The sequence below is a fragment of the Neophocaena asiaeorientalis genome, unplaced genomic scaffold (genome assembly GCF_003031525.2).
Source record: "Neophocaena asiaeorientalis asiaeorientalis breed wild unplaced genomic scaffold, Neophocaena_asiaeorientalis_V1.1 scaffold203, whole genome shotgun sequence".
Classification (NCBI taxonomy): Eukaryota; Metazoa; Chordata; class Mammalia; order Artiodactyla; family Phocoenidae; genus Neophocaena; species Neophocaena asiaeorientalis.
The window spans coordinates 825,284-852,191 of record NW_020172776.1 but is presented as its reverse complement, the minus strand read 5'-3'; the positions used below and the strand labels follow the sequence as shown (position 1 = coordinate 852,191).

Sequence of the window (26,908 nt, the reverse complement as noted above, 5' to 3'; positions counted from 1 at the left end):
ACAGACAAATTATTAGAATTGATAAAAGGCTTTAGCAAATTGCCAAGTATTAGTCCAATATAAAAAATGCTGTTGCTATGCACCAGCAACAGATGAAGTAATTTTTAAAAAAACAGAACACAGCTTATTTTTTCTTGACCTTCACCTCCTGCTCTTCAACACATACCTCACTCAGCTGAAGCATAGGATGACAGAAAATAATTAAGAAAAACAAGTAACCTAATTATATTGCAAAACTCTGAGAGGCACGGAGTATGAGTTCATGGAAGACTTAACAAGATTCGTCTCTGTTCTAGGGTTCCCACAGAAAAATTCCACTTGAAAAAAATGAGGCATTATAGATGGGGTTACCTTAAACTGTGGTGAATCACTCATATTACTAGAAAAGGAACACTAGCAGGAAGTTTCAGACTCTGCAAATCAAACTCTGCCTCAGGGGAAAAATAAGGTTGGCACCTTCGCTTCTACACAGCTTATAATAAAGTCAGCAGGAACCAACCCTCCAAATGGTGTCCCACATCGGGAAGGAGACAGGTGTCTTAAAGGGAGACGTTGGTCAAGAGGTAGGTAAATAGAGGGGGTTAAATTTCTTTAATGCTTGCTTCTTCATCTACATGAAGATAATACTGAGGGTTACTTAAAAATTTTGTTGTTGAAATTTCACTACAATCAAGCACAGGATGACATTTAAGTTTTAAGAACTACCTGATCCAACTGAGACCACTAAACTCTTATTCCATATTCAGGTATATCTATCAGCATGGGGTTTGGTCGGCTCGTATTTTTAACAGTCTTAGAGAAGCATGCTACAGCACATATAATTCATTTCCACTCAGGGGTTGATTAACTACTTTTGATGAAGTGACACTAAAGATAAGATGAAACTTCATAAGGAACATTCTATATTCATTTGGATTTGTCTGGGCAATTCACAATGAAAACAATGAAAATACAACATTATGATGTTGGTTTTTAAAATATGTAAAAACCTAATTTACTGAAAACAACCAAAATGAGCAAAAATAGGAGACTGGTTTCCTATTTGATTGATTAAAGAAATTATGTCACATTCCTACAATGGAATAGGATATAGCACTAAAATCACATTGTAAAATAAATTTATTGACCTAGAAGAATATTCGTGGTCTACTGTCAACTTAAAAAATAAGATATAAAACGTTAGAAGTACAATTTGAAATTATTTTTAATAATTTCCAAATTTGTATCAGGAGAGGACATTGAACAAAATATGAACAATGTGCACGACTGTGTCCGTGTGATGGAATAAAAGATGACTTTTGTTTTGTCCTTTGTAATTTATTTCCTAAGTCCTCTACACTGGGGGTGTGTATGAATGGATATTACTTTTAAAAATTCATCATAATGAAAATACCTAGAGCTCGTAAAGGTCTAAAACACTCACAAACTAAGTACAGTTTCATGGCAGCCAATATAACCACTAAGAACAGTGTCCTACCGACAGCCGTACTAGAGAATATTCTTTCCTACTCCTGTTCTACCACTGGAGAGGTAGTATTTGGCCTCCAGGAGATACTGGGAAGTTTTGGTGCCCATCATAAGGAGGCATTTCCTTCACTTAGCTTACTCTCACAGCATCAGCAGGGGACAGTACAGGACCTGGCCCAGCATCTGGGGCAGCAGGGCATTAATGAGAATTCTGGGCGTGAACAAAATTCCATTTACTGCCTTCATAATGTCACTCTCCTGCTCAGCAACTTTCCCGGCCTGGCTTCCAAGCCTTCTACACCAGGGCCCCTGCACCTCTTCCAGCATCTCCCACTGGCCCAGCATGATCTCTACCCATGACAGTACACATCTCCACACAACTGCCTGTGCAGTTCCCGCATCTCCTCCAAGTGCCAGGCCCTCACCACTCCTCCAGGGAGCCTTCCTCAGCTCCTCAGGCCACACTGGTCTCCACGTCTCTCCATTCCTTGGCTTGTCCCCAGCACTTAATCATCTGGGGGCGGGGCATTCACATTTCACTATTTCCTGTGCATGGCAGGGTCTCTTAAGGGATGGGGCCAAATCCTGTATCTCTTCGATTTTCCCTATTCTCTTGTTGCCTTCTCCCAGCTCCTATTATAGGGCTGCAATATAGTATTGATAGGTTCTTAAATCCAGAAGACAGACTTTTAAGGTGGAGTGACTTCACTAGCACTTTTCCTGACAACAACTGATGAGCAAACTCTTTCTTCTGGTCTGTTTGCCGGCCTCCTCCCCTTGTCCCATCCTGAGCAGGGAATTACGTTTTCCTTGCTCACTCTTCACAGCCTATATCTACATGGTTTCCTTTAATCTTCAGTTCTCATTTAGCTGCACTAAGGGGTGGCAATTCACGAATGCAGGCGATCCCGTCCTCTCGCCCCCGGCAGCCACGTATTCCGAGTCTGCTGCACCCTCTGTGCCCGGTCCCCTTGAGGACTGTGCACCCTTCATTCTGCTCCTCCCTAGCTCTTCTCCTTGCTTTTCAGGACTTTGGTGGGTTACATTATCCATTCATTTATTCACCCACACACCCAACACCTAGTTACTGGTGTGCTGGGCACTGTCACTTAAACTCACAGTGGTAGGTCTTCTTTCCCCAACTCGATTGGAAATCCCCTGATGGCAAGGGCTGTCTGCTACAGTTATTTAAATGTCACCAGAGAATCTAGCAGTGCTTGATTCCCTACCTAGGTATGACTCCCTACCTCATAAAGTGCTTGAAAAATATATAACTGATTGACTGAAACAAGAAAGAGAAAAGGAGCAAAGCAGAAGACTACAGTTTTCAATCTACTACCCTCCCCTTTGTGGTTGGACCAGAGCGATGGTGTAAAGACGAGGAAAAACTCTAGCAGAGTGAGCATAGCTGTCGTTTTATTCTGAGCTTCTGCCCAGGCCAAATGAAATGGTGATGTATGTGAAAGCGCTCTTTAAGTTGCAGAATATTTTACAAATATGAAGTATCGTCACCACCATCATGATAATGCATTATCCATACGTTGGTGTGCAAAGTTTGATTCTAAACAATATGCAACCAAGTCATCTGGTCTTGCATGCGCCTGCAACCAGCAGCAAACTACACAGCTTGGAAAAAAGAGCTGACAGTCTGACAAAACCCAAATGGAAAATAAAAATGAACAAGAACAGCCACACACCAAAGAGAGCAAAAGCCCGTGCTGCTTGGAGAAAGAAACCCTCTAATTGCCTCCACACTCCTGCTTGCTTCCATATGCTTGCATTTAAGGAAGCTCAACTCCTGGGCTCCTCGCAGCTGCACAGAATAAAGAAAATGCATCCCAAGTGCCTGGACGGCTGTAGCAGGCAGGAACCAACAAGGATGAAGGTCCACAAGCAAGGCTAACCTGCAAATCGGGCAACAGATTTAATGTTTGTTATGCGAAGTTGAGCAAACACTCTCTCCGGGTTGCAAGACCACATGAAATAATAATGGCAATCGTTCTCAGGAAGAAGGCAGTAGCTGTGTGGGCAGGAATGCTGCACTGGTCTACCCATCCCTAGCGGCCTAGGAGCCTCCCCTGGGGGAGTCGCAAGGGTCCCCGGCTGCAGTTAGGTTTCCTGTGGGGAAGTGGCTGGAAGTGTAGGCACCCACCTCCTTGGGCAAGACTGCCCCTCCCAAGTGGCAGTCTCAGTTTTTAGAAATGCCAACCTTTTGATTCTAGACTCATTTTGGTCATTTCTCCCCTGCCTTTCCTACCTGATTAACCAACCCCACAGGCTCCATCTGCCCCCAGCCTTTACCCTTTCTGGGCTGCATGCTCAGGACCTTCCCGTACCCCACAATCTGACGTGGCACCCTAAGAGGCAAGTAGATAGTATCCTTAAAAAATCCAGTATCTTGGAGAACAGGCAGTCCATTTTTAGACGACGAAGGCACAGATGGAAAGAGACGAGATGTGTTCGTACAGGCAGCGAGCGGCAGGGCTGTGAGCCCTCATCTCATACCCACAATGTATCACACAGAAGAGCGCAAAGAGAAACCAGTGCTTAGTGGCACTTGCTGTGAGCCCAAGACCATGCTAGGTGACTTCATGTACTTGTTATCGGAGTTCAAACCTTACAATAGTCCTATGAGCCGAGCTCAAAGAAATTAAGCAACCTTCTCCAAGTCTCGCAGCCAATAATGGTGGAAAGTTGGGATTCACGTCCAGGTCTAATTACAAAGCCTGCTCTTCCTTGGAGCCTGCACTGTCTAGACACTTCAGGATGAAGGAAGTTGATAGAGTCGTTAACTCAGGAGACAGGTACCTCTTGAGGGCTTTAAATTGACTATACTCTGCTCAGAGTATAGTCAAAAGAGAAAGGTATAATGGTGTGAACATCAGTGAGCCACATGGGCCCCAGAATTCACCTGGAGGTTGCTATTGGACACATCTTGGTTCCCTGGTGTGATCATAGTTTTGCAATGTGTGAGGACCATGGAAGATTCTGGACAGGTAGCTTTTATATCCCTAAGCAGCTCCCTCCTCCATAGCAGGGAAAAGCAAAAGTGCGGAGCTTTCCCTGGGCCCGGAGCACTTGGCCTCGAGCGCTAATGGGCAGGTTGGGTAATACCAGTGGCAGCCCAACCTGGGCTGCTGAGACCCACAGGGCTCTCTGCAGGAGTGGGAGAGGGGCTACTGGCTGCACACCCAGCGTCTCCTTGTACCTTCAGCAACAAAATACCCTTGGGAATCCCTGAATGGGGGTATCTCTACCTCCAGCCATCATTCCCAACAGAGCAGGGACTGCTCAGCAGTTCCTGGCCAGCTCCCCATCAAAGCAAGGCCTGCATCACACGATGGCATGGTGTGGGTGGCTGTGTTTTTGATGTAGTGTAAAAAAATTGAGTATGTCTTTCTGTGCTAAGGAACAGCATCAACATGAAGGACGTATGTATGCAAAATGTTCCTGTGGGTAAATGACGGAATCCCACCTAAGTGGCTGGAACTGGAAAAGAGAATTGTCCATCATCATGTCGGCTCACAGTTGAGAGGCCGGCCCCAGAGAGTCTTCGCTTCTGCATCTGGTTTTCTGAGTTCTCTAAGACGTCACCAGTGGATATCGATTAGGTACCTCTCCAGGTAATTTCTATCACTGACTTGCTATTTTTAAAATTAAAATTCGACCAAGGCTCAAATCTGTCTTTTTGGAACAGATATCAATAGAAAAGGTATCTGAAACGAGCTTGTGTGTTTTGTGCCCTGCTTGATGAGAAAGACAGCTTGCTTCTGCTGAAATTCCACCCCCCAACCCCAACATTTTAGTGTGAAAAACTTCAAACACAAAGTTTTAATAATTTTACAATGAATATCCAAGTACCACCTAGCTTCTGATATTAACATTATACAGTATTTACTTTATCATACCGCTATCCATCTATCCATACTGGGAAACTTGGACCTACACATGTTTTTATGGTCCTTATTCTTCTAAGGTGCAGCTTAGGGGGAAAAGCATACTTCTCAGACACCTCTGGGAGTGAACCCTGTTTGAGCGCTTACTAGCTGAGGGACTGGGCAAGTATGTGATTTCTGAGAGCTTTGGTTTCCACAGTTATAAAATGTGGGTAACAATGCCTGGGGGTGCTGTGAGGAGTAAATGCAAAAAAGGTGGGGGAACACTTGTAAGGACATGCACCCAATTTTTAGTTCAGAGAGTACGCTTTCTCTTATCTATGAAATAAAACTGAATTAGTCAGAAAATAATAATAATCCAGGTACAGATGAAAAAAGACTAGCAGAATATGGATAACCATTGGAGCTGGGTGATCATGGGGGTCCACTATGCAACACTGTCTACTTTCTATAAATTTGAAGTTTTCCATCTAAAACAATAAAAAATGAACTGGTCACTGGATTTTGTCAAGGAAAAAAAAAGGGAATTCTATATTTGAAAAATTTAGTAAGAAACCTCTGAGGAAGTAGTAAGATAAGAAGCGATGCCACTGCGGTTCCCAGTGCAGGGTTAGGGAGGCCTGGTCCTCTCACTCACACTCTCACGGTGGCAGTGGGAGGGGGGGGGGATGATGAGGAAGGATGCGGGCTTGGTACTTTGTACACACTCCCCAGGTGACTGTTTCACTACTGGGTGAGAACCTTTGTACTGTAAGTGTGAAACCACACCTTCCAGCATATTAATTGTGAGAATAAATACTTTGCATAACGCAAAGCTTGTGCCTCCAGCTAATTTGCAGGCAGATGACAGCATGAGGAGCCTCTGATTTAGCAGAATAAAAACTATTTGTAACCAAACAGCCTCCCTCTGTAAGTCAGGGGTGGGTTAACGAAGGACCCAATTAGACCGCATTCTTCCCGCATCGCTTATCAGCTGTCTAAACTTGTAGATCTAAGGTGTTCCTCAGTGGCTTTCAGAATCGTGGACCTGGAGAAATGTGGAGGGAAAAAACCCCGTGGACAATGTTTAACAGAGAAGTAAAAGGAAAGGCTTCACTTCTTGCCTTTAAAACAAAAGAGTCATCCTTCTGTTCCAGTCCCCTAATTCCTTCCCTTTCTTGCTGGGGCTCATTCTATCTTTTTCCCTGTGGCTGGCAGCTGGCGGCCAGGAGGAGGCTGTGATGGAACCTCCACACGAGGCAGTGCGGGTCTCTGGGAGCCCTCGGTGGGGCGGAAGCAGGCTCTTTGAGGGGTGGGATGGCAGGGGAGCAGCTATACTGGGCTGGCCAGGCCCGTAGACCCAGGGAAACAATACAGCGGCTGCCGCTCTGTGGTGCTCTGCATGAGGGCAGAGAAGAAGAAAGCTATTAGCAGAGGGGACCTGCACGCACACACACACACACACACACACACACGCATGCACACTCCTCCCTCGGAGGATCCGGCAGGACTTTTATACCCACGTATTACTAACTGAATTCTGTCCCTTCAAAATTCATATGTTGAAGCCCTAACCCCCAATATGACTGTATTTGGAGACAGAGCTTTTACAGAGGTAATTAAGGTTAAATGAGGTCATAAAGGTGGGGCCCTAGGCCAATGGAACTGGTGTCTTTAAGAGTCTGAGACACGAGGGATGCGTGTGCACAGAGAAGAAGGTGACTGTCTGCAGCCCTTGTGAAAAAGAAGAGAGGCCTCACTAGAGGAAGAGGCCTCTCTGAGCACCTGTGATGAGAAAGACAGGGTTGGACAAAGGTGAATTTTCCAGCCTGAGGGACTAGGAAGCAGTGTCATTTAAGATGAGCCTTGCCTAGACCCAAACTATTACATTTAGAATGGATAAACAACAAGGTCCTACTGTACAGCACCAGGAACTATATCCAGTCTCCTGGGGTAAACCATAATGGAAAAGAATATAAAAAAAGAATGTCTATATGTGTATAACTGAGTCACTGCTGTACAGCAGAGATTGACACAACATTGTAAATCAACTATACTTCAATAAAAAAAAAAAGAAAAAAAAAGGTGAGCCTTGCAGCAGATTGGATTTAGACCTAAGAGGTGGGAGGAGGGCATCCCAAGAGGAAGAGAGTGAGTGCCTGAGGCTCACTGAGGGCACAGAGATGGTTTGGTTTTGCTATAGGATGAAGTGTAAGAGCTGGATGTGGCATAAAGGTGGGTCAGACAGATTGTAAAAGGCCTCGAATGCTGGGTTAAAATGTTTAGGCCTTTCTCAGAGGGTAAGGGGAGCCTTGAAAAGCTTTTAAACAGGAGAATGACAACATTGATATACATGTTAACAAGGGCAAAGTAACCAGACCTGACACGGAGCATGTATTAGCGCCAGGCATTGTGTTAGCATCATGTTTCTTATCTCCTTTAATCCTCCACCGCCATTGTGGAAATGAGAACGTGAAGTTCACAGAGGTGTAGTGACCTGCTCAAGGCTCCACAGCTGGTCAGCCGTGGAGCGCAGATTTAATCACACACCTGGGCGAGAGCCCTGTGCATCCTGCCATTTTAAACCCCAGGCCCAGCTCCCACAGCATCATCTACCTTCTTTCTAACCAGAATTGGTTATTTAATTGAACAGGGTCTGGAATGCACAATTGCTTTTAGGCTTGGGAAGCAGGCAGACTAACAATCTAGAAATACTGCCTTCCAAACAAAGCAGTATGTGAGCTGGATCTCGCCCTTCCATGTTACACCACAGGCAAAGAAAGGGTCAAGTCACAAATCTCCCTGTTATGTTCTGCAGCATCAAAGTAATCAAAGGTGGTAACTGTCATATAAGCTGCAAAAATGTGCAGGGAGAACAGCTGCCCTGGGTGAGTAGGCATCCCAGCACCGGCTATATTTTTTTCAATGCAGTGTCAACAGCTACTCTCAAATACACTCTGTCCCCCAAATCCTGAAAGAGTCCCCCAAATATCCAAGAAAACACAACGCTGTTTTCTGTGTCTACATCAATGACAGACTAAGTAAAGAATGCCATGATCATTTGATATTTTGGCCCGGTTGCTCTTCCAAAACCTCAGATATATTTAAGAATGAGAGAGAGGGTAAAAATTGGGTTAGAAAGACGAGTTAATGCTCCCAAAATGTAAAAAACAAATCATACCATGACATGTACCAGCAGGAAGTACTGCTCCTCTTAAACGTGCTCTCCTTTAAGGGCAAAAGTTTTTAGTATTTTGGAAGTAATACTTAGAGAGGTAACTTGGGTGCTATTTTGAAAATTATATACTGGTATCATTAACTTCCCTAGGATCCCACTGTGTCTTAACAGTTTGTCAAGGTAAAGGCAAAACTACTGGAAGCATCAATTCAACTCAGCACACTTACTATGCTGCATACCTACTGCATGTCAGACATTGTGACTTGGGCTGGGACTAGATAGATCGGGATAAACGAACTGAATCACATCAAAGGCTGTTGAAATCACCTTAAAAAAATGATGTCATAAAGACCTTGTTTTACTTCAGAACCAAATTTTGAGAGCCATTCCTTTGCAAAACAGGCAGAATATTCTTCACTTCTTTGCTCGTTGCTCATGCTTCAGCACTCACGTTCTGCGACCTCTCTGTGAAATCTTCCCACACTGCCTACCCGCTTCCACCTTTAAGAAGACAAGTGGCATAGGAATGGGAATGTGTGCGTGCATGTGTGTGTGCGCACATGTGTGTATATGTTTGTTGGGGGTGTCCTTCTCTCTTTTTGCTCTGTAGACACACTCATTACCCTTAATATTGCTGCATCGCAATTGTTGGATATTGGTCTCATCCATAAAATAAGACCTTTAGGGGCATGTATTGTGTCTCAATGTACCTCTGTTTTCTCAGGGCAGGAACAATGTCTACAACTGCTCTTTAAATGTTTACTGAGTGAGTGAATCGCTGTTTCAACTGCGAGCTTTATCTTCAGACCCCAGAGCACTTGACAGTCAAAATATTCTCCGTGGTGGGTGTCAAAAATTTCAATGTCTGCATGTATTTCAGGATAATAAGTTTATTGAGGCATAGTTTTCATATAGTAAATTTCTCCCTAAGTTTTCACAGATGGATGCAATTGAGTAAGAGGAGGTGTCTCTTACCGACTTGCCTAGGTCCATTGACAATGGGGCCTGGCCACCAGGATTCTTAACAGCTCCTCAGATGATTCTGATAAAACCCCCAGGTCAAGAATCCCTTCAGTAGGGACTTCCCTGGTGGTCCAGTGGTTAAGACTTCACCTTCCAATGCAGGGGGTGCAGGTTTGATCCCTAGTCTGGGAGCAAAGATTTCCACATGCCTCGCAGCCAAAAAACCAAAACATAAAACAGAAGCAATATTGTAACAAATTCAATAAAGACTTTAAAAATGGTCCACATCAAAAAAAAAATCTTAAAGAAACCCCAAAGAATCCCTGCAGTAGATAATGGTCTGCCACTGCATTCTAGATTTCCTCATATTCGGGCCCAACCATCACTCTCAGTCAACTATTAATATTGAAGATGAAACCACAAGATTTCTACTCAGCACCATACTTGGAAGCAAAACCTAGGTACTCAGCCACTTGGATAGAGTCAACTATAATTTCTGGTTATTTAGCAGAAATACAGCTACTAAGTGACATTCTGAAATGAACATGAGATATCCACTCAAAGAAATAAAAATGCCTTCAAATCAGAGTGAATAAGAGGGCCGTGGTTTGGGCGTCTAAGTGAGCATTACTACAGGAAAGTAGTCCGACGAGAGAAGAAAACAGCCCTTACAACATATTGTTCTGATTCCAAATGAAACCTTACACCTAAAGTGTTTTAAATGACAGATTTCAGGGGGGTCTGTGAATAGGAGAGATCGATACCAAGTCAAAATCTAAAGACGACAGCACTGCAGGGAATTAGGGGAAATGCATTTATCTGGTTTTATGGTGTCATCCTTCAATTACCGGACAAGGCCACAGGATAACAAAAAAGGTATTATCTTCTCTATATTTAACTGAGAATTTTGGAGGATGTGGAGGTCTGGCCTCTAATTAAGAATAGGGGACAATCTTTTTCCTATTCAGACTTCAATTCTTACAAATCAGGGTTTCTATTTGGGTGAAGTCCATCATAACAAACTCCAGGAGCCTGTCACCATTCTTCTGTCATTTTTGTTTCTGGGATTGTATTACAGTATGATACTTCAAGTAATGGCCAGGAACTTCACATTTAGTGGAAATGGAATCTGATCTTTACTAATGTTTTATCGTGAATAATGCTCTCAGTGTCATTGGAAATAATGCTCAAAATGGGACTGATATATTGGGGAAGCATTTGATTAGTTAAAAAAGAAAAGAGTAAACTATTATGAATCAAAATAGAGGTATACTTGGAATAAAAACAGATAAAAAATGTATAATCCCTGCTTGTTCTGCTGAGGTCCTAGGGAGACTACTTGGTAGCATGTATTTTAAGACTCCATTGAGTAGAATGGGTCTTTAAGAAAGGATGCATTTTAAAAATCACCCTGGCTTTGCAAAATGCCACTGAGTTATTCCTAAGAGAAAGGAAATCATGGAAACTGCTGTGGAGAAATTTGGAAGAATGCTTCCCACTGTCATTTACGAGGCAGAGTATGTTGGTCTCACCAGCTGCCAGAACTGGTAGAAAACTGCTGAGCTTGTGGTTATGGCCAAACCAAGCATCTCCCTGTAATTAGAGTTAGCTGGGGAAAAAGTGACACAAAGAGGACAGAAATGTGTGGCCTCAGTCTGTGGGAAGAATAAGAAAGCTGATGAAGTTTTTCTCAAGAGATTTCATTTAAAGAATCTAGCTGGGTATGGCCTTGGGCCACCAGACTGCCATGCTGCTCAATACTGGGAGAAACTAGCCATACTGGATACTTGAAATATGGCTAAGCTGAGATGTGCTGTTAAGTGTAAAGTACACACTGAGATTTCAAAGACTTGGTATAAAAAATTTCCAATAATTGTTAATATTGATTGCATGGCGATATGATAATATTTTAGATATATAGTAGGTTAAAGTACACTGTCAAAATTAATTCCATCTGTTTCTTTTTACTTTCTTTTAACATGGCTACTAGGAAATTATAATTATACATGTTCCTTGCCTTCTATCTCTATGTTTGAACAACACTGATTTGGACCTTTATTTCTTCACCTGTTAAACATTACTGGTGGTGGGAACCTGGGTCACAGAGGGTTTGAATGGAAATAATCATTGTGGATAATGAGATGATACACAGGGTGAAGCATTATGGTTACTACCTGTTGACTGAAAATTTTAGCTTTAGGAAACATGAGGTGCAATCACAAGGGACCCAGGCTAATTAGGTCTGACCTGGGTATGACTCAATCTCTCTGTGCCTCAGGTCGTTAATCTGTAAAATGGGAGGGCAGGACTAAATTCCTGCAAGATGAAGTAAGACCACAGAAGGTCTTTACCTGCAATCATTCCCCATCACTCCCAATTTAAGAATAATTCTGCTAAAAACAATTCGAATTAACCTAGTAGGTCTTCAGCCTCAGCCAGCACTACAACAACTGAGGCCCATCCCGAGAAGGGCTATTTATCTGTCAGTTCTGCTTCGGTTCTTCTCACGGGAACAAGTTTACAGGTTCTTCTGTGACTTGTTAACACAGTTAAATATACAGAGAACACAGAGTGCAAGGTGGGTGAAACAGAAAAACTTCATCGCCCTGCAAGGACTCAGAGAACAACCTGAAAAAGAAAAATTCTAAGGATAATATTCAGAGCAAAATGTATTTGCTTTCCTTCAAAGCTACAGACAAAACATCTACTACTGTGCTAGTTAAGAAGTCCCATTTTTGTTAAGCATGTCTGTGTTTATGTGTGAGGAGCTGCTGGCTTGCTGTGTATGTGCACGTGGAGAGCTGGCGCCTGGACACTGAATGGCCTGATGCTCCCTCCCCTGCCCTGGCCCGGGGAAGCCAGCTGGGGGTCCTGGCTCCTGAGAGGCACCTGTCCCTCCCCCAACTCCCACCTCACACTTGTTCCAGCTCTTTGAAATAGTCTGTTTGAAAGTGAAAGTGCAGTTCAGTAATAAACTGTGTTGACTCAGTGAAAAAAAAAATCCCATAAAATGAAGGTTTTTTAATAATGTATCAATTAAAGAATACTTCCATGAAGACCAACTTTCCCTCTTCAAAACTCAGACACCCCCCCAAATCAAAACAGTATCACATCTCAAGAATATTAATATCTGTTTAAAAGAAGGTGTTAAAAACAAACAAGCAAACAGACAGACAAACAATGAATTCCATTTCTAAGCAAAGCCATGACTGACTCAAGGCAGCCTCAGTCAGCAGCGGTGCTGGTGCCGAAAATCGGCAACTTGGCTAAAAAGTATCAGAATATATTAATTAGCTGCCAACATTAAAAAGTTGGAATGGTTAACACACAGATCGAGATCTCTGGTGGTGCTGGGCCCACATCTGTCAGAGACCCAGGAGCACCTGCCCCTTTTAGGTGTGGATGGCTTGTGTTTCTCCAGCTGCACAGCCCTACCCTCACAGACTTTCTTGCCCTGTTTATGGACCCACCAGTCAGGCAGGCATTCATCTAAGGCAAGAACTGTACGGTGGGTGATACAGTCAGGGTTGGAGGTCGGAGGGAACACGAATGAGTTGAAAACCCTGGCTCTAAGCCTGACAGATCTGCTTGATGTTGGCTCCACATTGGGAGCTGGGTGACCCAGAGCAAGTCACTTCGCTTGCTAGTCTGAGCTGTTGTGAGAGAAGAAAGTGAAAGGAGTTCCATAGGTAAGGAGTCAGTGTGGTCCTGGTATGTAGTAAATGCTCTGCTAAAGTTACTCCTTCTTATTTTGAAGGTGAGAAATAAAAATGTTTAGCATAGGGGCTTCCCTGGTGGCGCAGTGGTTGAGAGTCCGCCTGCTGGTGCAGGGGACACGGGTTCGTGTCCCAGTCCAGGAGGATCCCACATGCCGCTGAGCCTGCGCGTCCGGAGCTTGTGCTCCACAAAGGGAGAGGCCACAACAGTGAGAGGCCCGCGTACCGCAAAAAAAAAAAAAAGTTTAGCATAATCTATTATCACAGCAAAAGACAGCTGACTACCAAGGAAGTGGCTTAAAAATCATCACTGAAAAATATGAAGCCCTAGATCATTCACTATAAAGAACTGAGGGAGTGAAAGCAAAGTGTGAAAAATATCAGACACTATCCCAGTGTAATAACTGCTGTAGGTGAGGATTATTCATCGATACTCAAAGCACTGGATTGAGGGTGGGTGGGGGACAGGATGTTGACAAAGGACCCAGGTACCAGCCCATAGATGCCTTACTGACTCAGAGTATATCTGGACACTGGTGAGGTCTGGTTACCACCTGATCTGTGAGATCAAACTTAGCACTGTGGATGGTGGGACAAGGTGACATCATCTGCCTCCTGGTGTGATGTAATATCAAGCATGCAATACTACCTATGAAGTATTCTTATCGAAAGAGGCTTAACCTGCATCTAATAAGAAGCCTATAGATCTAACAATTTTTAGGAAGTGGGGAGCAAGTTAAAAAACACTGTGAAGAAACAGACAAGCCCAGAAGGTAAGTCATTTTATACCACAACCACACAGGGACAACTGGGAAAGTTTGAATATGGACTGGATATTAGATAATATTATGGAATTATTGTTAAATTTCTTACTAACTAATAGTATTGTAGTTATATAGAAGAAAGTCCTTAGATTTAGAATACACATGGTGAACTATTTAAAGTGTCAAGGTGCTTGCAACTTCCAACTGGTGTAGCAAAAATTTCTATAATGTATACTATATATAATATATATTGTATATTACATATATGTTACATATATGTAACTGGCAGAGGGAATAAAAAAGGCGAATGTGGCAAATTTAGAACAATTGGTATTTGTCTTATCATTCTCTCAAACCAGTAGGTTTGAAAATTTTCAAAATAAAAAACTGAGATAGAAACTGGAAAAGGAAAAAGGGGGAAAAAAAAACAGAAAAGAAAAAAAGAGAAAAGATCAGATACTGTCGCTTCCTCCCCTTTTCATAATCCCTTCAACCTTTATATTCAGGTCAGCTTCACTGTGTGCCTTTTCATTCAACATGGTTTTATTTTTACCACTTTAATAAATTTCATGTGTGCTCATTCAAACTGATGTAGCCACTGTCTGGCTTCTTTGTTGGCTGACATCAAAACCAAACTTTAAACAAAGCTCCAACAGGCTGTAGAAGTGTACCAGGCAGATATGAAGCCTAAGATATCTTATCAAAACTCCTGAGATTGATACCTAATTGCCCCTCTGGATGGTTTGTAAGCCAGTAAGATTGGATCAAAGGCTTTGGGTGGAGCATCCTCTTTGATCTCTTCCAAAGATAGCACTCTCTGTCTCCACCTGCACTGGGCGTTGATAGAGGAACGGCAGGAACAGGGTGCTGGTGGGCTGGGCCACTGAGGTCTCAGAGAGGCTGTTTCCCCTGGAGTGTGCCACACCTGAGCTCTGGTGTGTACAGCAGTAATGGCATAATCTGAGGAACAGCCATTCTGAGTTCAATTGTACTTCAGTGAGCACTCCCAAAGAAGTGGGGATTTTCTGTGATGCCTTTAATGTGGAGAGAGACATAAAGATCCTGGATTCAGAGGGAGTGGGTATGAGCCCGGCTCTGTTGCATAGCAGCCATGCAACCTCAGAGCAGTGCTTCTGAGTTAGAGTGCGATGAATGCTGTGCCAGGGACAGTTCTTCACCGGGCAGGGCTGTCCCAGACGCGGCAGGACATTTACCATCCCTGCCCCACCCCCTGTCTCCAACATGCCAACAGTGACTTACTCTTTGAGGGCAGGACAACAAACATGCCCCACACTCCCAAACGCCCCCCGCCTGAGACACAGGCTAAAGTCTCTGAGCCTCAGAGTACATCTGGGCATAACACCTGCTCCACCACCTAAGAGGTGGCTTGGGAGGGGCAAGTGTGCAGCAGCTTCTTACGAACCTAAGCTGGTTATACAAATGGTATCATAACGTGCATTCACACGGGCAGCCTGTCAGTTAGGGGCAGGGCTGGGGGGTGGGTGGGTCCCACCACCTGGATGGCAGGTGGGAGGTATTACACAGGGTCAGCTCTCCAGTCGTGTACTAAAATACACAACAGCTACTTATTCTGAAAACATTTCCTTTCCACAAGCGGGAAATTCTGGTTTATGTGTTGCTGCAGGTAAAAACCACAGAACAGCGTGCATTTTAGAGTGAATTCTAAGTACGTGGGCTCTTGGAGCAGACAAGCGGGAGGGCAGCCTCAAAGCAGCTTCAAAGAACCGGGTTTAGGATGGCACCAAAACTAACCTGGAAAGAGAAGAACACTGCTCTTCATGAGCAAGAGATAAACGATTGTGCGAATTACTTCAAAGACCAAGAGTACAAGGCTATAGAATGTAGTGCTTCTGTTCTTACGCACGCCCGAGCAGGGCCAGCATGCACAGAGCTGACTTTCAACGTGTCGTACTGCTCTGTTCTTTACAGCTTTCAGTGGCTTTCACGGAAGGGAATCTGAGAGGCTGGGCAGGGATGCTGCGTGCGACCCGTATGCCCTGACAAAGGGGAGAATGGAGCCTTGGTTCACACAGGTTAGTGTGTGGGAGCCACCTGGAGGGCTAGGCAGAAAGCCCCTGCTCCCCACTCCCCCAGGGATCCACCTGACGCACCAGAGGCAGAGCAGGGCACAGGCACAAACCTTGAACAAAAGTGAAAGCAGATACGCACTCCAGGTCATTAGGCGAAGAGCGCTGAAACAAGCTCAGAATTACCCATGGGCTGGAGAGGGGGTGCTGGAAACAAGCAGCTATAAATGTATAGTTTTGCTACAGATCTTTACATTAAGATATGTTGCCCCAACATGGTGTTTTTATAGTTTCCCTTGACTCTGCTTACTATTACCTTTGGCACACTCCTCCAAATTCTATCCGTCTTAAAAACAGCAGACTGATAATGTAAAGTCCCTGAATCTCCGGGCTCGGCCATCTAAATGAGATCTTTTATGCTTCTCTTCTTCCAGCTTTCAGAACTCATTTTCATAGCATTCTTGCAAGAGGAAAGATTATCAGAAAAAGAAAAATGAAGGGGAGTAAAGTCAAAGGAAAATACCAAATACCAAAGCTTTTGGTAAGAAAATATTTATGTCCACAAGCACACAACCACACCCTTTCTGGGAAGATATTACTGGCCTTGAAGCTGGGTTAGTGGATCCCAAAATATACCTCACAAAAAGCACAGTTACCCTCCCGAAATAGGCCCTATAATTAAAATCTTTTCAAGTGGATTGTCCTATATCACAACTTGACATATGTTGCTTCAATCTCCCTGCTTCAGCAAATGTGGCCATATTGGGCTACACAAGCTCTCAACAGCTCCCGGTTAAACCAGATTGCAGTGTCACTAGAAAATTGATGGAAATAAACAGTCCTGTGTACCAAAATACCCAATCTCAATCATCTGTAATGAGATCTCTCTCCTCCCTAAGCACATTTTCATCACACCCTTGATTCAAAAGGATGGACTAGCCCAGACTGAAATACCGTTTCATCTCAGAGGTCATCTGAAGACAAACACATCTGAAGAAGCTGGGGCTGAAATTTAAAATACGAGACAATGTCTTTTGTGTGAATGCTGGGATCAAGTTGTGTGAGTCTTGCTTCTAGCTTTAGTTGACAGTCCTCACTGTAAGTCTGCAGACACCCATCTGTCTGAATTCATTTAGATCAGATCTTGCTTGGAATCAGTGGTAATGCAGGGGCCCTTTCAGCTCTGTGATTCTCTGAACAAACTTCTTTATGTTTTCTAGTTATATATTTACATTTAATTAAATGTCAAAATGTTAAAAATTTTAAACCTTCAAAATAATGAGTACTTTAGACATTGATTTTTATTATTATTATTTCCATATCGGTTTCACAGCCTCAGCACTATTGACACCTTGGGCTGGATCATTTCTGTGTGTGTGTGGAGATGGGTGTCCTGTGCATTTCAGGGTCTTTAGCAGTATCTCTAGCTTCCACCCACTAGATGCCAGTAGCACACACCCTCCCTCCGTCCCATGTGGCAACCAAAAATTTCTTCAGACATTGCCAAATGTCCTCTGCGAGGACAAAAACAACCCAGGTTGAGAACTACTGCTCTCTCTCTCTCTATCTATTTATATATCTCTCCCTGGCATGGCCAGGAAAAAAAAAACCTAGATTTTTCAAGGCACCTACAAGTTTAATTTTCAGAATTTCTAACTTCCTATGACTCACAGTGAAGAATCAGGATCTGTAATACAGTACTATCCCGAAAGATTTATAAACAGCACCACTGCTGTTTCAAACTAGTGGCGGCAGGGCCTGGCCTCATTTCAGTTAAGACATTTATGAGGACAGATTTGCTGCCACCCGATCTCTTGGACTGCTAACCTCCCTACTTTCAGGAGCTCCATTCTTAGAAGACTACTGGTAAGAAATCCTTCACGATCCAGTTACCAGGCTCTCAGTATGGAAGGGGATAAGGGTTGGTGTCTGTTAACACCATCTACAGAAGCGAGCACCCATCGTACGCCTCCCGGGCCAGACCCCCTCGGGGGCTGCGTTTCTAGCACTGGGCCATTCGTGTAGGGAGTGGTAAAGCCTATGCTTCCTCAAGAAGAGGCGCCGGATGGGGAGGGAAAGGAATATAACATCAGGAGACAAAGAGTCAAAGAACGGAGATGGTAAGTTCAGCCCAGAGAAGAAGAACGAGGAAGGAGAGCATCTTCAAATATCTGGTGGGCTGGTGTGTGGAGAAGTGAGTGCACTTGTCTCTATCTGCTTACAGAGTGACTCAGGGAAGTCAGCAATTCAATAAATACTTATCACAGGCTTTCTAGGTGGCAGTCACTGTCCAGACACTGAAATGACAGGAAGTAAGAAGACCAAGTCCTTGCTCCCTTGACCACATATTGTAGCTCAACAGAAGGACTAGATTGCTTTTCTTTCCTCCCTCCTACTCTCTCCTTCCCTCTTTAACAATTTGACCTACTGTCCAGGTATCTAATTGCTCGTTTTTTCCCATTAAAAAAATTAAGGTTTAATTAACTACAGCAACATTTTCCTTTTCTATTGTATAGTCCTGTGAGTTTTCACAAAACCTACAGTTGTATAAATATCACTACAATCAAGATCTAGAACAATTTTCTCACCCCCTTAAATTTCCCTGTGCCCTGAATTGCTTTTTAATTGGAGAAAGCTCCTCTGTGCAGTAGCAAACCCCACCTTTGAGAGAATGTGATTCCCCTCTGTCAAGAATTCTGGAGAAAAGGCTTTTTTGTTTAGTGGGAGATTGGGCCAGACAACCCCTGAGGCCGTGTCCATCTCTTTGATCCCCTGCAACTGGAGGGTTGTCACCTCCAGACACCCGATCTTAACCATCAGCCGATATGGTTGATTCTCTCCAACCACAGGTAAAGGCTCCACCCCAAAGCCAAATTCTTTTGGTCAAAGCTCAAAAATTTCCTACCAATAACTGGATCTCTGTGAAGGCTGCATAATAAGCATAGACAAAAACTCCAAAGAAAGGTTTTGAAATGAAAGCCTCAACATGGTAATTGAAGCCTAAACCAAGGGTACCATCTCCTCCTGACCCTTCTTTTTCTTCTCATTATTTTGGTTCAAAATAACTTTGACTCCAAAACCGAACAAAGCTCAAACAATGTGATTGCACCTGGCTGCAAAGATGGCAGGAAGGGAAGTTAAATAAGCTAAGCTGGTTTAAGAATGGGTTGAGAGGGTTAGAGAAGATGGCAAAGGTCTCGGGGACGTTGCTATGCAGTGGACGCTGCAGGAGGCACTGTGGCGACCAGCTGTGATGCCCCCTGTGATAGCAAATGGGGTGTGACCAACCCCTTCCCAGCGGCCCTCCTGCTGGAAGATACTCTCACACCTTTTGCTGGCCTGACCTCAATGGCAAATGTCCAGTTTCCAAACAAGGGTGTTCTGTTGTCAAGAATAACTGCTTTCCACAGACATAGAGAACAGACTTGTGGTTGCCAAGGGGGAGGGATGGATTGGGAGACTGGGTGAGCAGATGCAAACCAGTATATATAGACTGGATCAACAACAAGGTCCTACTGTAGAGCACAGGGAACTGTATTCAATATCCTGTGATAAACCGTAATGGAAAAGAATATGTATATATATATATATATATATATATATGAATCACTTTGTTGTACAGCAGAAATAAACACAACTGTACTTCAATAAAATATTGACTGTATTTTATATTTAAAATATAAATCAACTATACTTCAATAAAATAAAATTTAAAAAGAAGAATAACTGCTTTATTGAGCACTCATGGTGCCCCAGCACTACCTAGTTTGTTTTATTCTCACAACAACACTCTCAGGTAGGTAACATTATAAGCCTCATTTTACAGACAAGGAGGTTGAGCCTCAGAGAGGTTATATAACAACCGGTAAGTGTAGAACTTGAGTTTTAACCCAAGTCTCCTGTCCTTTTTGACTACTGCTAGCAAGGTCTTCTGGGTGTTTGCTAAATTTAATGTTCCTGGTTTCAGGCCGCTGTTATGCTGGTTGGTGGGCTGGGTCCCAGGCATGCTGGATTCTGAACTCCCTTTCATGTCCCATCATTCCCCAAGCAGCTAACTGCCTGTTTCTCTCTCATTTCAACATATAGACAAGAAGGATCTCTCTGCTTTGGAAACTTAAAAACATTTTTTTATTCTTTTGGTTTGCAAGTTTATTACTCTCACATTCCACGGGTGGCTAAGAACATAAGCTAAATGGTCCAGGGTATTCTTTATCCTGTATCTGGAAGGTTTCCTAAAATCTAGACTTATTATTATATCTTAGAAAACCCCATATTGCTTAATAACATCAGCAATGACAAAAAAAAATGTCATACTGTCAGAAAACACCAATTGAACGTCACACTTAATTATAAAATCCATTTTGTCAAGTGTAATACAGGTTTAAAAGATGCACAGAACAAGGCCATGGTTTCCCTTTATGAGCACCATTTACTTCACAAGGTATCAGAAATAAATGCAGCGACACTTACCAAAATTTCCCCCAACGATCACAAACTTTATATATACCACATGTCTTCTAATACAGCTGCTGGACTGGTCCTGAAAAATACCACAACAAAAGGAAACATGCATCATTAGGCAGAAGTAATTTAATATATGTTGTGTTTCCCTTCTGGAAACCACAACATCTTCCTTGTTTTGGGCACCCATCAATGTACCACACTCTTACTGCCAGATTCCTCTTTGTTTTTCACAGGAAAGATGAAACCAATTTACAAATTGACTCAGCACTCACTAATAACAAACAAATAACAATCTGGACAATGAAATAAACCAGAAACTGTGCTTATAAATACTTTATTTGAATTTTTAGCCTTTTAAAATAATTGAAGATATGAGAACAATGCAAAGATAGCTAAAGCTGAACCCATAACCTTTCCCCCCACCCCCCAAACCAATTCCTCTTTCCTCTTTCTTTCAGCAATACACCCCATTCTCCCCTGCTGGCTGCGAGGCCCTCACTTCTGTTTTCTAGATTTCATTTTATTATCTGAAAAATAGGAATTACTGTACTCACCTCACACGGTTGTCATGAGCATTAATATAAATTTAGTGACATATAAATGGCATTGAAAGGCTTAAAACAGCATCTGGCACAGTTATCACACGGGGAAGGTGAGGAGCTATTATCCTTCTCTGGATCGTGCAGCCCTGAAGCCTAAGCCGGCCTTGCTCACCTGCCCTGCAAATCCTGGCCTGAGCCTGACCTTCGCGTCCCATGGCAACTCTGGCACTCACCGCCTCTCTCCATACTCATTTTTACACTCCCTGCAGAAACCCATCTCCTAGCCTCCAGCTCCTTCTCTTCCAATCCTGCTTCTTCCTAAATACAACTTAAAGCCTCAGCGGAAACACCTCTACTGCTTCCCACCACCTACAAGTTTACCTGTGAAATTATCAGTATATCAGCCTGGGCCTCCCACTCGCCTTAGCTCTGTCCCCACATCTTCCCATCAGATGCTGCAGAATGCAGCCACCAGTCCTGCCTCAGCCTGTGGGCATTCCAGACCCTTCTCTGAGTGTCTTCTGTCCCATAAGTGCCAGTAGGTGGCCTCACCATTTTCTAAGCCCGGGGCTCTTTACCTTTTTGGTCCATAACAGTCTAGAGACATGTTTTTCAGAATAATGTTTTTAAATTCTTGAAGTTAACACATGAAATGCATAGGACTCAAAAGAAGTATACTGATATTCAGTTATCAAAATATATAACAAAATTTTGATGTGCTTCTCTTAATATTTAAATAAGTTCCAGGAAAAGTCTAATTACTACTGTAGTTTTCAAGTAATGTTGGGCATAAATGATACTTCAGGGTATCTGTAACTATAATGTAATATGAAAATACCTAGAATTACTATTGGTGACAAATAGCTAATACTACTGTCATAACAGAATGAAATGTTAGGTTTCAATTAAGGGTTAGTGAAAATAGATAATTTTCCTCCATCCAAGTTCACAGACACCCCCTCCCCCAGAATTCCATCCATGGACTCCAGGTCACGAGCCCCATTTTAAGGCCTAGAGTAACTCTCATCTTCTTGAGCCCTTTCTACCTGGACTTTCCCAATTTGGTATTATCTTACCCCTCTTTTTAAAAATTATATTTTATTTGATATACTTTAAATGTACTGATTATATCCTACTTTTTAAGTTGTAAGTCTTCTAAGTTGTAAGGGAAGGCCCTATTTTTTCCCCATTTTTTATTCCTCTCATGGTGGTGAAGAATGCCCTGCCTCACAGCTCACAGCAGGAAGACATTCAGCCAGCACTGTTTGAACCAATCAGTGAATAATAGTGCAGTCTTGCTTGCAGAACACAGGCTCAGCTAATATTAATATTATTTCACCTCTGTCTGGCAGCCTATGAGGTTCTCAATATGCAGATGGGACGCCTAAAACATTGTATATTTAGATTGTAAAGTTCCGAGTTTAGGCAACAAAATGTTCCCCTCTTTTATTTCTCCTTAGAGAGTGAATGCTTGGTCAGCGTGGCTGACCGACAGATCTCCCTGGAACAGACTGACTGTTCAATCATTCCGCCCATACATGGGGCATCTGTGTGACATGAGCACAATTCCTGCCTTAGTGGAACTTCGAGCCTAGAAGCTTTCCCCAGCTAGTCCAGAGGAGCTGAGAATCTCTCAAAGTGTCAGGGCCTTTGCAAAGACAAGGAATAGCCAGTGATTCCCCTAAGTACGGGTGCTTTGGTGACCCACATAGGTGAGGCCAGTTAGTAAGAGTTGCTTTGCCTTCCCACAGGTCTCACAGATGTGAAGCTGTGGTTCCAGAGTAGGCAAGTTGATGGAGCAGTGAAATTCCACCTCCCCTCCTGAATGATGTCTTTGCATATGAGATTGGAGATGGCAACCCCTCCAAGGGGACCATCCCAGAAGGGTTTAGTCAGCGCCTCGTGGCATATTCCACTCCGGGCCCCACTGAGTCTGTGAGGGAGCAGCCTCATGATGGACACTGGTCCTTTGGTCTTATCAGCCTTTTTTCCAAAACTGCTGCAGCTCAGAACTCCTGTGTGTCTTTTGCCAAGAAAAAAAACACAAGAAAAATAACAGAATAGTTCTTCCTTTTCAATGAAGAGAGCATAATGATTTTCTCCACTGAAAACCACGCATTAGGGCACTGTGACCATTTGCTTCGGCAGAAATTCAACACTGGCAAGCAACATTTTTCATGCCCGACATCATGTCAAGTGACTCGCAGGACAAGTCGGGGTGTACCCTCCCTCCCCAGTAACTAAGACAGATGAGACAGCTACTCAGAGGACAATGGCTGGACTTGGCACACTCTTTTTATACTTAGGGACATTTAAATCTATTTCATTTGAATTTGTTCCTTTTGAGTCACACTAGGTATATGGTATTAAATTAAAATAGCTGAATGATAATGAAGAGGGCAGCATGACTGTTTAATCTTTTGTTTCAAAAATTGCAATGTACACATCCTTGTGAGTACATAATAAGATGTTCGTAGGTGCTCCCACACAGCAACACTTAGCACGGCACTTACTTTTTGCTTCTAATGCATATCATAGACGTCGTGTGGCTCCTGTTTAAAGGTAATATTCTCATTATGCACTGGATACGAGCATCTCTAATACAGTTTTCATCTGCATGGGGCCATTCCCTCTTCCTTCTTCCTTAACAGATGCCCCATGTTCCTTCAGCCACAGTGCCTGAGAAAAAGTGACAGCACTCCCAGGTGGGGGGGTGGGGGCCTGAGTGCTCTAAGGCTTTGCAGGGTGCCCAGCAGCAACATCAGCATCACGTGGGAGCTTCTGAGAAATGTCAGCTCTGAGGCCTCACCCCAAACCTACTGAATCAGAAGCTGTTTCACAAGACCTCCGGTGATCTGTGAGCATGCTGAAGTTTGAGACACACTGATCAAGGGAAACCTGTTCCTCATGCAAGTGACTGGTTCAAGAATAGGCGTATGACCTTCTTCAGGCCAACATGATGTGCAGAACGTTTTGCTGGGAGCTTCTCCTCATTCTTCTGGGAGAAATTCCCTCCTTCTGAATGCTGTGTAGGATGTGATGCCTAGGACTTCCGTAGCTATCTTGCTCCAACTGAAGCATAAAGCTGGCCCACAGAGGAGGGCAAAGACAGAAAAAACACAGGGAAGGAGAGTAGGGGTGTTTGCATTCAGTCAACCCTGAAGTCTGCAGAGCTACTAGACTTCCAATAAGTTTCTTATTGTACAGGTCTCCTTAAGTTGGGTTGGCAATTGTCTGCAGCGGGAAAGCATCCTGCCTAATCAATCCCTAATAAAGCATTATAAAAGGAACAGAATGCCGAGGCACCAGTCAGCCACGCAGTGAAGAGTCCAGACAAGTCAGTGCATCAAGAGACCAGAGCAACAGTTTAGAGGCCTATTTTGCTCAGGAACTGACCCAGTAGTATTTCCGGTTCTGACAACCGTTATTTGCTTTGCACATTTCCAAAAGCTTTCTAAATCAGCCAGTCTAAATGATCAACCAGAGGAAGTGCTGAACGTTTTCCAAATTCTTTTAACCAGAATGGTCAACAGTTGCTTCTGCAGAAGTCACATGGATGTCATTTCCTGCAAAAACAATGGGACGCTAATTGCTCAGCCCCAGACTCTAATAGGGAAAACAACCTGTGATATGTAATTACTGAAGGGTAAATAAGGAAAAGCTTGAGGCTCTCAGAATCTGCTTCTGGATCCACTGCAATAACTTTGGGAGAAGGAGGGGTGGTGGGAGGGAGAGAGAGGGAGAGAGAGGGAGAAAGGGGGAGAGAGGTAAAAGGAGGAGGGGGAGGGAGGGGGAAGGAGGGAGAGGGAGGGAGAGAGAGGGAGAGAGAGGGAGCAAGCTGGTTTGGGAAAAGATTTGAGGGACTAACAGCTTAGGCAGCCACCCATACCACTTTTACGTATCACTGTTAACTTATTAAAGACCTTTCTGAGTAAACCAAATAGACCTGTTATGATATAAAACCATATATGGCTCTGATGTAATTTTGCTTCATATACAGGAGTGATGTAGTCAATAGTCAAGGAGAACTGGGTGTCTAAATGGACATTCTCTCTTTGGTGTCATAGCTTCTCAACAATGGGATATTTGGGGGGGATGGGTGTGTTGCGTTGGCTTGATACAGAATGTATCTTCTATTATGGAGTAAACATTAGTTGGTTTTCCACAGAATGTTCCTGAGGTTCCATCACCTCAGGTCTCTCTTTCCCTCCAAATCTTTTTGCTTTCTCTTCCCTGGTACCTCATATACGTCCACAGCTCCAACTATCACCCTTGTCATGAGTTTCAAACTACATCTCTTGATCTATCACCCTTGTTTCCAGTCCCACTGTTGCTCTCTAGACAGAAAGTACCCTGAGGACAGGGACTTTGTTTTGGTCATTGCTATATTCCCAATGCTCAGTGGCTGGCACTGAGTATTACGTTTGTTGAATGAATAAGTAAAAGGCCTCACTCAGACTCTTAAGACACCTCACAGGAATTCTTGCCATCACCTCTTAAGCGGCCTCTTTGCCTCTGGTCTCTCTCTTTCCTACTCTGTCCACACAGATTATTCCAATGGCATTTACTAGATTATAGTACTGATCATGTTGGTCTAGATTATAGTACTGATCATGTTGGTCCTAAAATGTCTCGGCTGGGAACAACTTACCAGCCCAGCCCTGCACTTCACAGGCCAGTGAGAAACTGGCCCCAGCGAGGCCAGGAGACTTGCTTAAGGATTTATGATGAGTGGGTGGCAGAGACGGAATTATAATTCAGGCTGCTGACCGAGTGGCTCTTACTACCATGCCACTGGGTCAAAATCTTCCACCGTCTTTCAGCAGAACTGAGTACAGGGCTAGGCATACAGGGCTCTCAGTAAGTACTTGCAGACTGATGGAGACTAGATAAGTGAGAATGGATCTCTGGCACAGGCCAATGGGAACCCTCTTAAAAGAAAGACAATACCCCAGTATATAACATGGGCAAGGAAGGAGCTGCTCTGGACCTTTGCTCCTGCAGTGCCTATGAGCCACCCCCAAGGAACCTCAGGGTGGTGACATGGCTAGAAAAACCAGTGACTTAACACACACTCACACTCTTCAGCTTTGTGCTCAAAGCCACCCACCTCCATTCCAAACCCACCCTGGCCTTATCTCCCATTTCTTTTTCCTCCCTCACACCCAGCCTTCCGAAAGCAGTTGCTGTTTCCAGCACCTGTCTCTCCTCCTGGCCTTCACCTGCCCTGTTCTTTCCTCTCATGCACCCTTACCTCCACCTGCAAGAATGGCGACCCAACCTGCCCCTCGAGCCCAACTCGAATATGAATCCCTCCCTGAATTTCTTGTCCGATTTCCTCCACTGGAATTCATCTCACCATTTACACGTCTACTATAGACCTTACCACACTGTCTGCTTCACAGGAAAGAGCCAGATCCTTGAGGGCAGGCGCTTACCCTAAATCTCTGAACCGCTGTCACATTGCCCGGCCCACTGCTTCGCACAGAGGAGCCACTTCTCGTCATTTTGTTGAGTCAGAGGACTTTGTCCTTTTCAGTTCACCTCTGTGACCTATGTTCTGTAATGGGGCTTCCAAGTCTTCCTCCAGCCGGTGCAGGCTGATGATAAAGCCAGCACACTTGCAGGGCCTACCCGTTAAGGAACAGCTGTGTGAGTCCCTGCTGTCTTATTTTCAAAAGCAAGGAATGAGGGGCAGGGGCAGGGGCTAGGGAGGGTGACTTCCCCTCCCTTACATAGCTCTCCTACGGTGGCTACGGCTGTCCTGTCCTGTGCAGTGTGTGGTGCAAGCTGCGCATGTGACAGCGTCCCCTGCAAGTCCAAAGTCAATTGTCTGCAAAACTAAAGAGTTCCAAATGGCGCGATAACACATCAAACAAGCAAATGTGCAA

At 43.8% G+C, this 26,908-nt stretch overlaps 1 protein-coding gene across 4 annotated transcripts in view; it reads right to left on the bottom strand.

Annotated features, from left to right (window-relative positions):
• The window catches only part of FYN (FYN proto-oncogene, Src family tyrosine kinase), a 199,429-nt gene that overhangs the window by 92,115 nt on the left and 80,406 nt on the right, over nt 1–26,908 (bottom strand). For all 4 annotated transcript variants that reach the window (XM_024740943.1, XM_024740942.1, XM_024740946.1 and 1 more), the window contains exon 3: nt 20,482–20,551. The gene's annotated coding sequence lies outside the window, so the exon portion shown is untranslated. The remainder of the gene's footprint in view (nt 1–20,481; nt 20,552–26,908) is intronic.